Source organism: Heteronotia binoei, unplaced genomic scaffold (assembly GCF_032191835.1).
Source record: "Heteronotia binoei isolate CCM8104 ecotype False Entrance Well unplaced genomic scaffold, APGP_CSIRO_Hbin_v1 ptg000432l, whole genome shotgun sequence".
Classification (NCBI taxonomy): Eukaryota; Metazoa; Chordata; class Lepidosauria; order Squamata; family Gekkonidae; genus Heteronotia; species Heteronotia binoei.
The window spans coordinates 190,768-203,638 of NW_026800030.1; the positions used below are offsets into that span (position 1 = coordinate 190,768).

General features: G+C 50.6%; 1 protein-coding gene across 1 annotated transcript in view; it reads left to right on the top strand.

The window, feature by feature from the left end:
* LOC132590631 (P2Y purinoceptor 3-like) overlaps positions 1-12,871 on the top strand; it is an 81,977-nt gene that overhangs the window by 35,137 nt on the left and 33,969 nt on the right. The window lies entirely within an intron of this gene.

A 12,871-nucleotide genomic window follows, 5' to 3' on the forward strand; every position in this document is an offset into this window, starting at 1 on the left:
CAAACCTCCTGGCAATCTGGGCAAGGGGGCGCATATAGATGTTAAATAACATCGGGGAGAGGACTGCTCCCTGAGGCACCCCACAATCTAGTGTGCGCCTCTGGGATCGTTCACCCCCGATCGCCACCCTTTGTCCCCCGACCCATGAGGAAAGAGGAGAGCCATTGTAAAGCAGACCCCTTAACCCCAATGTCGGCGAGGCGGTGGATCAGTAGCCGATGGTCGACCGTATCAAATGCAGCCGACAGATCTAATAACATCAGCACTGCTACACCGCCTCGATCCAGTTGCCGTTGGAGGTCATCTGCCAAGGCGACCAAGACCGTCTCCGTCCCGTGGCCCGGTCGGAAGCCAGACTGGCACGGGTCTAGGACATAAGTTATGTTCTTATGTCTGGGGCAGTGATGCTCTGTCTTCTTGGTGCTTGGGGGGGGGGGGCACAGTGAGAGGGCTTCTGGAGTTCTGGCCCTGCTGGTGGACCTCCTGATGACTCCTGGGTTTTGCCCGTTGTGTAACAAAGATTGTTGCCTGAATTGGCCATTGGCCTGATCCAACATGGCTTCCACTGTTGCCCCATCTCCAAGCACCAAGAAACAGAGCATAACTGCCCCAGACAGAGAGTTCCAACAATACGCTGTGGTTAATAGCCACTGATGGACTTCTGCTGCAGATGTTGATCCAATCCTCTCTTGAAGCTGTCTATGCTTGCAGCTGTCACCACCTCCTGTGGCAGGGAATTCCATGTGTTAATCGCCCTTTGGGTGAAGAAGGACTTCCTTTTATCCGTTCTAAACCGACTGCTCAGCAGTTCCATTGAGTGTCCACGAGTCCTTGTATTGTGAGAAAGGGAGAAAAGTACCTCTTTCTCTGCCTTCTCTTTCCGATGCATAATCTTGTAAACCTCTATCATGTCACCCCTCAGTCAACCTTTCTCCGAGCTAAGGAGCCCCAAGCGTTTTAACCTTTCTTCATAGGGAAAGTGTTCCAACCCTTGAATCGTTCTAGTTGCCCTTTTCTGCACTTCTTCCAATGCTATAATACCTTTTTTGAGGTGCGGTGACCAGAACTGTACACAGTACTCCAGAGTGGTAAAGCTGCAGTACTGCAGTCGGAGCCCTCTGCTCACGACCTGAGTTTGATCCCAATGGAAGCTGGGTTCAGGTAGCTGGCTCCAGGTTGACTCAGTGTCAGACACTGGAAAGCTTCCGTGACATGATATGATGCTGTGTTCAAACTGCAGTGAGTTGCTTGACTTAACTGACTCCATTTTCTAACAATTGCTTCTAACCCCAAATAGAAGCCTTGCATATCAAAGTAGAAGTGAAGCTGTTACTAACCCCACTGTGAATTCCTGTCCTTGATACTAACAAAGGCGACAACCCTTTGAAGATAAAATGCCTCAGGGGAAGCCAGCAGAGCTGTTCCTGTGAGAATGGGAACCACGACGAGATAAGAGAAAGTAACTGTGTGAAATGTATCACTCTAGTGTGGGAACGTAGATTTGTTTAGAAAGCCTTTGATGTGCTCCTCGTTAAAACGTCTATGCTCTAAGAAAGAGTATCAGTTCCAATGTATCCATGCTCAGAAACCTTGGACTATCAAATAAAGTCTTAACATTGTAACAAATGGAAGTCTGCCTAATTTGAAGTTCCGCTGACACTCAGCCTTCCATCCTTCCAAGGTCGGTAAAATGAGGACCCAGCTTGCTGGGGGGGGGGGAAGTGTAGAGGACTGGGGAAGGCAATGGCCAACCACCCCGTCAAAAGTCTGCTGTGAAAACGTTGCGAAAGCAACGTCACCCCAGAGTCGAAAACAACCGGTGCTTGCACAGGGGGCTACCTTTACCGCACCATTGATTTATACAGATGACATTCCACTAGGGCGGTTCAGGAAATGGCAATTCCAAGGGGATTTTCCCAGCCCTGTTTTTGTACCTTAAGGGAAAGGAACGAGTGTGGGCGTTTGACATGAATTGAGATTCTCTCAGCGTAAGGCTTTGCAGGCCCAGATTCGACGGCTGCTCCTGCCTCTTATACCAGCAGCATTCCTGAGCCTCTTTTCCGGCCAAGTTTCTCTGCCTCTCCCCGGGCCACCCTTGATCTACAGCCGCAACTTCCCATGCGCTGTGCCATTCGCTTCCCTGACCCTGCCTTCCCACTAGGGCTGCCACGTCCAATTCAAGAAATATCTGGGGACTTTGGGGGTGGAGCCAGGAGACTTTGGGGGTGGAGCCAGGAGACATTGGGGGCGGAGCCAGGAGCGAGGGTGTGACAAGCACCATTGAACTCCAACGGGAGTTCTGGCCATCACATTTCAAGGGACGGCACACCTTTTCAATGCCTTCCTTCCATAGGAAATAATGGATAGGGGCACCTTCTTTAGGGGCTCATAGAATTGGACCCCCCCCGGTCCAATCTTTTTGAAACTTGGGAGGTATTTTGGGGAGAGGCACTAGATGCTATACTGAAAATGTGGTGCCTCTACCCCAAAAAACAGCCCCCCCAGAGCCCCAGATACCCGCAGATCAATTCTCCATGATTTTCTATGGGAATAAATCTCCATAGGGAATAACAAGGGTTGCCAAGTCCAATTCAAGAAATATCTGGGGACTTTGGGGGTGGAGCAAGGAGACTTTGGGGGTGGAGCCAGGAGACATTAGGTGTGGAGCCAAGATCAAGGCTGTGACAAGCATAATTGAACTCCAACGGGAGTTCTGGCCATCACATTTAAAGGGACCGCACACCTTTTTAAATGCCTTCCTTCCATAGGAAATAATGAAGGATAGGGGCACCTTCTTTTGGGGCTCATAGAATTGGACCCCCCCCCATCCAGTCTTTTTGAAACTTGGGGGGGGGGCTTTGAGGAGAGGCACTGGATGCTATGCTGAAACTTTGGTGCCTCTGTCTAAAAAAACAGCTCACACCGAGCTCCAGTTACCCACAGATCAATTCTCCATTATACTGTATGGAGACTGGTCTCCCTAGTTTAGAATGGAGTGCCCAGCAGACATCCCCCCCCCCACTTTCCGATGACCATGAAGCGGGAGGAGGGCCTCCAAACTAGGGGATCTCTTGCCCCCACCTGGGAATTGGCAACCCTACTCCCCACAGTGGAACAAAAATATATTACGAGCTTCTTGCCAAACAGGTTCTTCATGGGGTTTCTCACTTCCAAAACAGCTCACGAAATCAATCGGTCCTAAACTAATAGGCGACTCCACACCTCTGACCTCGGAGGGCACCTTCCGGCAAGAAGTGGGAACTTCCACTTCTCCCCCCACCCTTATTTCCCGCCTCCGACTTTCTCCTTTTACCACCCCCCCCCCCAAATTAGTTTCCTGTGTCAGAGATCCTGCTAGTACAACTGGTTCTGGCCGCCCTGCAAGACGGAGACAGTAAAGCAGGTGGGAATGGATTGTTCCAGGGACCGGGGCTGAATTTTCCACTTGCTGTAAGCCAACTCATAAACAGAGGGCTCTCTGTCAGGCTCTGTGGGAGATGTGGGGCATTGGTCGATGAGGCCTTATCAGGAAAGGGATTGAACAGAAGAGAAGCCAGTGGCCACTCCAGTCCAACACTCTGTACACACAGTGGCCAAAAAAACCCCAGGTGCCATCAGTAGGTCCATCAGTGAGGCCAGGACACTAGAAATCCTCCCACTGTTGCCCCTCCCAAGCACCAAGAATACAGAACATCACTGCCTCAGACATAAGAACAGAAGAGAAGCCATGTTGGATCAGGCCAGTAGCCCATCTAGTCCAACACTCTGTGTCATACAGTGGCCAAAAAACACCAGGTGCCATCAGTAGGTCCACCAGTGGGGCCAGGACACCAGAATCCCTCCCACTGTTGCCCCTCCCAAGCACCAAGAATACAGAGCATCACTGCCCCAGACATAAGAACATAAGAGAAGCAATAAGAACATAAGAGAAGACGTAAGAAGAAGAAGAATTGCAGATTTATACCCCGCCCTTCTCTCTGAATCAGAGACTCAGAGCGGCTTACAATCTCATTTATTTCCTTCCCCCCACAACAGACACCCTGTGAGGTGGGTGGGGCTGAGAGGCCTCTCATAGCAGCTGCCCTTTCAAGGACAACCTCTGCCAGAGCTATGGCTAACCCAAGGCCATTCCAGCAGCTGCAAGTGGGGGAGTGTGGAATCAAACCCGGTTCTCCCAGATAAGAGAGCTCTGGCTGACCCAAGGCCATTCCAGCAGGTGCAAGTGGAGGAGTGGGGGTGTGAAGAAACGCCATTTTAGTCAGTGGTGGTGCTTCATTTGGCAGGGGTCAGTAAATCCCTCAGCAGGCTTTGTAGCCTTCCCCGCACTCCCCCACTCCCTTCCAGAGCCAAACCAACAACGCTTGGGGGAAAATCTCCTAGAGAGGCAGGAAGTGCTTTTGTTCTTGGCATGTGTGTTAGCAGGAAGAGAAGGGCAGTTGGAAGCCAGCGCTCGAGCGAGCATGTGGTGAGCAATGGAGGCTCCTGCCTGGGTGGCCCCAGGCAGGCAGACTAAGTAAGTAATTCACAAGACAGGGCAAGTTTAGATCAGGGCCAGCAGGACGCGTTTATAACACATTTTGTTTCTCAGGCTGCTTGCTGTGCTGTGCTGTGCTAATTTTGTAAATGCAACTGTTTTTGTTTTGTTTTTCTTTTCCTATCTTTTTCTCTTTTTGAATAAATATATTTTTACTGTTTAAATACTGGCAGTCAATCTCTGTACCACATAGATCCCCAGACCGCTTTAGACCACGCTGTGTTAAGAAGGGGGCCCCGGGGAAGGAGGAAGGCATGCAGTTGGATAAGGTGCCAATCCTCCAGGGGTGCCCCAAAGAAGCGCTGAGGTCTCTGTGAAACCCAAGTGCAGGGTGGCAGAGGACCTTGAGGCCGGGCCTCATAGCTGGAGAGGGGGATTGGGAGTCCTGTTCCTCTCAATCTGAACCCCGGGACTGAGCAGGTGGTGGCAGCGCGCCCAAGGGGCAGGAGGAGAAATAGCTCCCTCCAGGAGTTGGTGACTCAATAGGGAGCTGACAGGACCGGGTCTGAAGGCAGAATCGGGCCGGTTCCGTCACACTTGGTGGCAGCGGTGGGATGAGAACAAACAGAGAACTTGATTGGCCAGGCATTTTTGGTTTTTGATGCGTGCAAGCACCCAGAGGAAGCAACAGAGGTTTTGTTTTATTTTCGGGTCAACTGGAGTAGGGAAAGTTTAGCTAGTTAGGATGGAGCGTGCTAAGATGCGGGAAATCCTGAAGATGACAAAGCCACAGCTCCAGGAAGAGTGTGCAAAGCACAAGCTGGAGTGTGACAACATGACTGTAGTAGATATGAAAGACCTCCTTTTGGAGTATCATCAGCATGCAGGGGCACTTGCAAAAGTGGCCCCCACCCAGTCAGAAGCAACCTTGCGGCTACAGTTGGAACTGGAGAGAATGCGTATCGAGGCAGACCAAATCCGCAGACAGGAGGAAAGAGAGTGGGATGAGATCCGCAGACAGGAGGAACGAGAGAGAGAGGAAAGACAAAGAGAGAGGGAGCTGAGACGAGCTGAGATCCGCAGACGGGAGCAGGAGGAGCAACGTCGCCATGAGCTTGAGGTGCTACGTCTAGAAGCTGAACTAAGCAAAGAGATCAAAGTCACCCCCAAAGACTTTGCAGTGTACAAGGAGGGAGAAGACCCCTCCACATACCTCTCCAACTTTGAGAGGGCAGCCAAACAGTGGGGGATTGCAGAGGAGGACTATATGTCTTACCTCTGTAGCAACCTGACTGGAGAGCTTTCAGCCATTTATTACAGCATGCCTAGGGAAGATGGGGGGATAACTTTTGCGGCCTATAAAGCCACTGTATTTAAAAGGTTTAAACTGGGGCCAGACCACTCCCGAAAGCAGTTCAGGGGTTTGGCTCCACAAGAAGGTAAATCCTATTCTGAATGTGGGGTAATGAAGGAACAAACAGTCCCAGTGTTATTGGGCCGGGATTTGTTGGTTGGCCAGTACTCTATCAATGCTGTAACCCGCAGCCAAACCCTCAGAGGAAAGTGGGAGGAGGAAGGCAACTTTAAGGAAGCCACCTCACCACCAACCAGGGAGGGGGAAATAGCCCAGGTTACTGAGGACGAAGAGAGGGCAGTCACCCAGGAGGGGGAGGACCAGCCTATCTCAAGCCCTGGAGTAGGGTGTTCCCAAGGGGAAGAGGGGTGTAGCTTTCCCCAAGTGCCGCAAGAGGCTGTCGATGTTCCTAGCAAGGAAAGGAACCTGTCTAGCATAAAGGATGTGCATGCTGAAGAGACCAAGGTGGAGAGTGGAGATTTCACAGGAGGTTCTGAGAGCAGCAAGGCTAATGTGGGCTCAGAGGAGCACATAGCTGAAGGCTTGGGGGGACGGGAGCGGTTCCAGAAGGGGGTCCGGAGCGGCCTTAGGTTGGAACCGGTTCACCAAGTAGCTGTGGATCAGGAAGTGGGATCGTCCGAGACGCTCTCAAAACAGGTCGTCTTGAAGCAGGGCAGACAGGAATCCTGGGAAGCTGTGGAACCTTCCAGGCAGGAAGGGGGTCAGTTGGGTAGTGCTGAAAAACCAACCGAGGGGACTGAGAACCCAAGCCAAACCCTCAGGGGAAGGTGGGGGGAGGAAGGCAACTTTAGGGAAGCCACCTCACCACCAACCAGGGAGGGGGAGGACCAGCCTGTCTCAAGCCCTGCAGGAGGGTGTGCCCAATGGGAAGAGGGGTGCCAATTTCCGCAAGGGCAGCAGGATGCTGTGGAGCCTTCCAGGCAGGAAGGAGCTCAGTTGGCTGACACTGAAAAACCAACTGAGGGGGTGGAGAACCCAGATCAAACTTTGGCTGAGTGTTCTGGAAACAGTGGGACTAGGGGTGGCTTGAAGGAACAGATGATAGGAAGTCTGGGGGAGCCAGAAATGTTCCTGTCTGAGGTTCAAAGTGACCCTAGGCTGGATCCACTGTGTGAGGTGGCAAGGGACCAGAAAGTGGAGTTCTCAGAAGCTGAGACAGGAGATAGGGTGATGGTTTTCCTGCCCCTTCATACTGGTGAACGGAAAGTGGAATGGGAGGGACCCCATGTGATTGTGGATGACCTAGACGAGGCTACTTATGTGGGGGCTATGGAGAAAATGGGAAAGGCAGTTAAAGTGGTGCAGGTGAATGTACCACAGCCAGTCTCTGCGAGGTCCATGGTGTTGCATAGAGGTAGGAAGGAAGGAGACAAAAAGAAGCTGGGACAGCAATTGTTTGGAGCCCCAGAGGTGGTTTTCTGGGAGGACAGAGTGGACAGAGGAAATATTCCACCAATGAGGGATAAAGATGAAGCAACTGTGTGGGGACTGGGCAGTTTCCATCCCCATATGTGGGGCCAGGAATTTCCTCCTTTGATGGACCACTCACCCCAGCAACAGCAGCAACGAAGGGAGAGCACCAAACTCCAGAGGTGGTCCTGGGAGATGGAGGAGTACATCTTAAAGACTGGACATTCCTTCTGAATGCAGCAATGCGACTTGTTGTCCAGAAGGGACATGGGCACCTAGGGTGCTGGACTTTGTGTATTATTGGAGAAATACCTGAATGTTTGTGTAATATTTTGGTTAATGGGTTTCTCCTTGTTTGATTGGATTCTGCTACGGGGTCACCTCTGTAGGAGGCAACCCCTCCGGCTCAGAATTTAGGGAGGGGGAAGTGTGGAGAAACGCCATTTTAGTCAGTGGTGGTGCTTCATTTGGCAGGGGTCAGTAAATCCCTCAGCAGGCTTTGTAGCCTTCCCCTCACTCCCCCCCTCCCTTCCAGAGCCAAACCAACAACGCTAGGGGGAAAATCTCCTAGAGAGACAGGAAGTGCTTTTGTTCTTGGCATGTGTGTTAGCAGGAAGAGAAGGGCAGTTGGAAGCCAGCGCTCGAGCGAGCATGTGGTGAGCAATGGAGGCTCCTGCCTGGGTGGCCCCAGGCAGGCAGACTAAGTAAGTAATTCACAAGACAGGGCAAGTTTAGATCAGGGCCAGCAGGACGCGTTTATAAAACATTTTGTTTCTCAGGCTGCTTGCTGTGCTGTGCTGTGCTAATTTTGTAAATGCAACTGTTTTTGTTTTGTTTTTCTTTTCCTATCTTTTTCTCTTTTTGAATAAATATATTTTTACTGTTTAAATACTGGCAGTCAATCTCTGTACCACATAGATCCCCAGACCGCTTTAGACCACGCTGTGTTAAGAAGGGGGCCCCGGGGAAGGAGGAAGGCATGCAGTTGGATAAGGTGCCAATCCTCCAGGGGTGCCCCAAAGAAGCGCTGAGGTCTCTGTGAAACCCAAGTGCAGGGTGGCAGAGGACCTTGAGGCCGGGCCTCATAGCTGGAGAGGGGGATTGGGAGTCCTGTTCCTCTCAATCTGAACCCCGGGACTGAGCAGGTGGTGGCAGCGCGCCCAAGGGGCAGGAGGAGAAATAGCTCCCTCCAGGAGTTGGTGACTCAATAGGGAGCTGACGGGACCGGGTCTGAAGGCAGAATCGGGCCGGTTCCGTCACAAGGGGAATCAAATCCGGTTCTCCCAGATAAGAGACCTATGGCTGACCCAAGGCCATTCCAGCAGCTGCAAGTGGAGGAGGGGGGAACCAAACCCGGTTCTCCCAGATAAGAGAGCTCTGGCTGACCCAAGGCCATTCCAGCAGATGCAAGTGGAGGAGTGGGGAACCAAACCCGGTTCTCCCAGATAAGAGAGCTATGGCTGACCCAAGGCCATTCCAGCAGGTGCAAGTGGAGGAGTGGGGAACCAAACCCAGTTCTCCCAGATAAGAGAGCTCTGGCTGACCCAAGGCCATTCCAGCAGCTGCAAGTGGAGGAGTGGGGAATCAAACCCGGTTCTCCCAGATAAGAGAGCTCTGGCTGACCCAAGGCCATTCCAGCAGGTGCAAGTGGAGGAGTGGGGAACCAAACCCAGTTCTCCCAGATAAGAGAGCTCTGGCTGACCCAAGGCCATTCCAGCAGGTGCAAGTGGAGGAGTGGGGAACCGAACCTGGTTCTCCCAGATAAGAGAGCTCTGGCTGACCCAAGGCCATTCCAGCAGCTGCAAGTGGAGGAGTGGGGAACCAAACCCGGTTCTCCCAGATAAGAGAGCTCTGGCTGACCCAAGGCTATTCCAGCAGCTGCAAGTGGAGGAGTGGGGAATCAAACCCGGTTCTCCCAGATAAGAGAGCTCTGGCTGACCCAAGGCTATTCCAGCAGCTGCAAGTGGAGGAGTGGGGAATCCAACCCGGTTCTCCCAGATAAGAGAGCTCTGGCTGACCCAAGGCCATTCCAGCAGCTGCAAGTGGAGGAGTGGGGAATCAAACCTGGTTCTCCCAGATAAGAGAGCTCTGGCTGACCCAAGGCCATTCCAGCAGCTGCAAGTAGAGGAGTGGGGAATCAAACCCGGTACTCCCAGATAAGAGAGCTCTGGCTGACCCAAGGCTATTCCAGCAGCTGCAAGTGGAGGAGTGGGGAATCAAACCCGGTTCTCCCAGATAAGAGAGCTCTGGCTGACCCAAGGCTATTCCAGCAGGTGCAAGTGGAGGAGTGGGGAATCAAACCCGGTACTCCCAGATAAGAGAGCTCTGGCTGACCCAAGGCTATTCCAGCAGGTGCAAGTGAAGGAGTGGGGAATCAAACCTGGTTCTCCCAGATAAGAGAGCTCTGGCTGACCCAAGGCTATTCCAGCAGCTGCAAGTGGAGGAGTGGGGAATCAAACCCGGTACTCCCAGATAAGAGAGCTCTGGCTGACCCAAGGCTATTCCAGCAGGTGCAAGTGGAGGAGTGGGGAATCAAACCCGGTACTCCCAGATAAGAGAGCTCTGGCTGACCCAAGGCTATTCCAGCAGCTGCAAGTGGAGGAGTGGGGAATCCAACCTGGTTCTCCCAGATAGGAGTCCTTAACAACTACAGTGAACTGGCTCTCTAGGAGGGGCTAGGACTCAGTGGAAGAGCCTCTGCTCGGCACGCAGAAGGTCCCTGGTTCCATCCCAGCATCTCCAGTTAGCTCTGCATGATTGACATGCAAATTTCAGAAATATGCACCTGGAATCAAGAAGGCACAGGGGGTAGGGTTTCCAATCGCCTGGTGGTGGCAGGCGATCCCCCGGTTTGGAGGCCCTCCCCCACCGCTTCAGGTTCATCAGAAAGCGGGGGGGGGGGGATGGTTACAAGAATTTGGCTACACTATTGACTTAGACAATTGGAGGAAAATATGGAAAGAAAATAATAAATTGTCTAAATCCTCTTTATTAAAAGAAAAATTGTACAAAATGGCTTACCGCTGGTACTATACCCTCCGAAAGACTCTCTAAAGCATTTCCAAATAGCTCAGACAAGTGCTGGAAGTGTACAAAAGTAAAGGGTTCGTTATATCACTTGTGGTGGAAATGTGATTATGCGAAAAAATGTTGGGTACAAATATCCCTCTGGTGCCAAAAGATGTTAAAAACAAGAATTCCTCATGTGCCAGAACTATACTTATTAAATATTTGTCAAATCACATTATCCAAGAAAATAAAAAGGCTGTTACTGCATATTATTACTATAGCTAGGATATTGTATGCTAAGTACTCGGAAAAGCCGCAAACGCCAAACAAGAATGAATTTTTGTCCACATTAATGGAAGCAGCTGAAATGGATATGTTAACTTGTAGATTGAAAGGAGGAAATATGGAAGAATGTAAAGAGACATGGAGCCCGATGTATTAAGAACATAAGAACATAAGAGAAGCCATGTTGGATCAGGCCAATGGCCCATCCAGTCCAACATTCTGTGTCACACAGCGGCTATATATATATATATATATATATATATATATATATATATATATATATATATATATACATATACATACACACACACACACACACACATTATGGCTAATAGCCACTGATGGACCTCTGCTCCATATTTTTATCCAACCCCCTCCTGAAGGTGGCTATGCTTGTGGCCGCCACCACTTCCTGTGGCAGTGAATTCCACAGGTTAATCACCCTTTGGGTAAAGAAGTACTTCCTTTTATCCGTTTTAACCTGACTGCTCAGCAATTTCATCGAATGCCCACGAGTTCTTGTATTGTGAGAAAGGGAGAAAAGGACTTCTTTCTCTACTTTCTCTACTTATTTGTGGGCTAAAACATTAGGACTTGAAACGATATGAAGATATTGAAAGTTATAGTCTTTTCTTGACTCATTCGCTCCATTAGGTGTTTTATGTTAGTAGGTTGATGTCGATGTTGATATGTAAATGTGTATATTTTAGTATGTAAGGTGTATTACTGTGTATTACTGTGTTAAATGTTTAAATGTTTAATAATAATAATAATAAAAAAGTATCATTACAAAAAAAAAAAAGAAAGCGGGGGGGGAGGGAAATGTCTGCTGGGAGACCGATTTCCATAGGGTATAATGGAGAATTGATACGCAGGTATCTGGGGCTCTGGGGAGGCTGTTTTGTGAGGTAGAGGCACCAGATTTCTCCCATAGCTTCCGGTACCTCTCCTCAAAGCACTCCTCAAATTTCAAAAACTTTGGTCCAACGGGTCCAATTCTATGAGTGCTCAAAGAAGGTGCCCCTATCCATTATTTCCAATGGAGAGAAGGCATTTAAAAGGTGTGCCGTCCCTTTAAATGTGGTGGCCAGAACTCCCTTTGGAGTTCAATGATGCTTGTCACAACCTGGCTCCTGGCTCCACCTCCAAAGTCTCCTGGCCCCACCCCCAAAGGCCCCAGATATTTCTTGAATTGGCAACCCTAACAGGGGGTGAGTCTGCCCATTCCCTTTTGGTACCCCAAATTGGAGGGCATTGAACTCCTCTAGCAAGAGAAGAAGGAACTCTTGAGTTTCAATTCTGCGTCCACAGCAAGAGCAAAACTCACCAGATCCTCCTTGGAGTCCTGAAATGGAACACAGGGCGGAGTCTGCCAGACAGAACTGCTTCCAAAAATTTTTTTTCTTACTCGCTCATGCCATAAATATAGGTAGCAGGCAATAAAAGAAACAAACACTGCCATGTGCAGGCTAACAATATTTAATAAAACCATTTAAAAACCATTGCAAATTATCTTTTTATACTTCATATTATCACAGTCCTGCAATAGCTGAGGCTGACCCAAGGCCATTCCAGCAGGTGCAAGTGGAGGAGTGGGGAATCAAACCCAGTTCTCCCAGATAAGAGAGCTATGGCTGACCCAAGGCCATTCCAGCAGGTTCAAGTGGAGGAGTGGGGAATCAAACCTGGTTCTCCCAGATAAGAGAGCTCTGGCTGACCCAAGGCCATTCCAGCAGGTGCAGCTGGAGGAGTGGGGAATGAAACCCGGTTCTCCCAGATAAGAGAGCTCTGGCTGACCCAAGGCCATTCCAGCAGCTGCAAGTGGTGGAGTGAGGAATCAAACCCAGTTCTCCCAGATAAGAGAGCTATGACTGACCCAAGACCATTCCAGCAGGTGCAAGTGAGGAGTGGGGAATCAAACCCGGTTCTCCCAGAGAAGAGAGCTATGGCTGACCCAAGGCCATTCCAGCAGCTGCAAGCGGAGGAGTGGGGAATCAAACCCGGTTCTCCCAGATAAGAGAGCTCTGGCTGACCCAAGGCTATTCCAGCAGCTGCGAGTGGTGGAGTGGGGAATCAAACCTGGTTCTCCCAGATAAGAGACCTCTGGCTCACCCAAGGCCATTCCAGCAGGTGCAAGTGGAGGAGTGGGGAATCAAACCCAGTTCTCCCAGATAAGAGAGCTATGGCTGACCCAAGGCCATTCCAGCAGCTGCGAGTGGTGGAGTGGGGAATCAAACCTGGTTCTCTCAGATAAGAGACCTCTGGCTCACCCAAGGCCATTCCAGCAGGTGCAAGTGGAGGAGTGGGGAATCAAACCC